This window comes from Marmota marmota, unplaced genomic scaffold, assembly GCF_001458135.2.
Source record: "Marmota marmota marmota unplaced genomic scaffold, marMar, whole genome shotgun sequence".
In the NCBI taxonomy this organism is placed as follows: Eukaryota; Metazoa; Chordata; class Mammalia; order Rodentia; family Sciuridae; genus Marmota; species Marmota marmota.
Window position 1 is genome coordinate 53,442,078 of NW_025999842.1, and position 2,577 is coordinate 53,444,654.

The following is a 2,577-nucleotide window of genomic DNA, read 5'->3' on the forward strand; positions in this document are numbered from 1 at the left end:
GCCCATGTCCTAGCCATTTCACTCCAAGGTACATACACAACAGAATATTTGGTGCTTTTGAAACAGAAAAGATACACAAATGTATTAGTATAATCTTGGATCATAAGAGCAAAAACTCTGTAAACAACCTAATTTGATCATCTACCAGACAAAGGGCGAATAAATAATAGCACATTTTTGTAATAGAACAATGTTTAGCTTAGAAAATGAATTGAGGATAACTATATGTAATAACATGAATGAATTTTAAGACTATAATATTGTCAATGTTTCAGAATGATGAAGATAATGCATATTATAATACCCTTTCTAGAAAGTTAAAAATAGAAAAGACTAAATTTTATCATATGTATACACTTACCTATTTTTAGTTCACATGTACTTATTATGGAATAGAAAAGGCAAGAAAATAATGAATATAAAGTTCAAGAGAACTGTTCCCTGTGAGGAAAATTAGAGGTTTAAGATCTAGGAAGAGCAAATAAGTAGACATAGATGATTTTTAATATTCTAATTTTGGGGTGATGAGTTCATGTGTTTTCACTACAGTATTTAAAACTTTCACATATGTTGCAAAAAGTTAAAGGGGACCACATATGGAGTGGTAAACTAATCCAATTAAACATGACTGAAGTTTTAATACAACAAAGAGAGATACTTCTGCCTCCTGCAAAGATGTAGCTCTAGCAATTCTAACCTGAAATGTCAAGTAAAACTGAAGAAGTGGGAGCATGAAGGGAATAGAATCAGATGGAGATAAAAGTCCCTTGTTCAAGGGAAACAAATAAATCTTGGCAAAGAGTAAAGAAAAAATTACTCCATGACACTTGTTACAGCATGGTGTGGTAGATTTTATTCGGGACCATAACTATAGGTATAGTGATCACTGCAACTGGGTCCTGCGGTGAGAGAGAGATTGAATACAGTGTGGGCAAGTGGGAATTTGAACCCAAGGAGCAGGATGGGGGTCCATGCGAGGAAAATAACTAAGAGGAAGCATTAAGAGTAAAGGGGGATTCTGGCTTAACTTTCCTAATAGGATTTTTACAGGATTTTTTCTGTAGACGGGCCAGGGTAATGAGATATCACCAGCAGGTAGAGTGGAGAGAAGAATGAGCAACCTGATCAGATATTGAGGTTGATCAGATATCAGAGGTGGGGGATTCTTGCTAAACTGACTTCACAGGATTCTTGTTAAAATTGGATTTCATAAGAAAGTGCATAGGTGGTCCTAGGACTATAACTCCATGTGGTCAAGCAAAATATTCTTGTCATAAGGAAATTGGTAGGGAAAAGCAAAAACAATAAAAATAAATATAAATATACATTTTAGTAAGATACTAAGGGGCACTCACAGAGTGCAAAAAAAATGTTTAAGTTTGAAGACAAGAAAGTCTGAGCTACTGTGAAAGGTATAATAAAAAAAAAAAAAGTATGGCCAATGGAAAACAGGAAATACAACCACAGAAAAAGTTCCTAGCCAAAGGTAATGATAATAGGTCTAAAGTTTTAAATGTACTGATAAAAAAAAGTCCCCTATTAAAATGGTATAGAAGACCAAATTCTATCTGCCTCCTTGAGTCACAATTCCTCATGAATTCCTGCACTATGTTCTGAATGTCCCTTCCAACACTCATATTGGACTTCTGTTGCTACTTTAACAGTGGGAGGTGGGATCTTTAAGAGGTATTTAGCTCATAAGGTGGGGAGAGGGCTCTGTCCCCATGAATGAACTAAAACTGTATCTTGGGAGTGGGTTAGTTTTTGTTGGAGTGGGTTAGTGATAAATTCTGATGAATTCCAGTTTTTTCCACTCTTGCTTGGCCCTTACCAGATGCTAGTACCATATACTTAGACTTCCTAGCCTCAGGGTGGTGAGCCCAATAAAATTCTATTGTTTATAATTTACCCTGTCTATGGTTATCCATTCTAGCAGCAGAAAATGGATTAAAACATCATGAACAAAATTAAATATTTTTTATTCTCCCGCTAATCTGTTTTCTTTTAAAATCTTTTAACCTAAGAGAACAGAGCAAAGTTTTTCCTCTCAATACAATGGGAAAAGGAACATTAGATCAAGAAGTTATGTGGGAAACCAGACTATGTCTACCCCAAACATGAAGGACAGTTGTTCTGAGGGAAGCAGGAAATAGCACCAAAAGGCTCTCTGCTCTCCTTCTCTTTGCCTAAAGCGAGGTATGGATTACAAAGACAAAGCCCTTCTCTCCACTAGGGAGAACAAAGGTTAACCACTGAAGACAACTTTGGACCCTTACGAGTGAGCCTAGATTGGGTGTCAGGGGAATCTATATTGGCAAGCTTTATTAGCTAGCCTTTATCTTTCATTTATTTACCTCCTTCAAGCTGCTATCTACAGAGATCCAAAGTCCTTTTCCTTTGTCTTGCCACTTCTCTGAACGGATGCTATTAGAAACTGGAGTTCAAAGCCACCTTTGAGAATGCCTCATTCCCTGGATGTCTCTCATGTATGTTGAAAATACACACATTAATAAACTTGTGTCTGTTTTTCTCTTTCTACTCAGTCTTTTGTAACAGGAATCTGTTACAAATTAATTT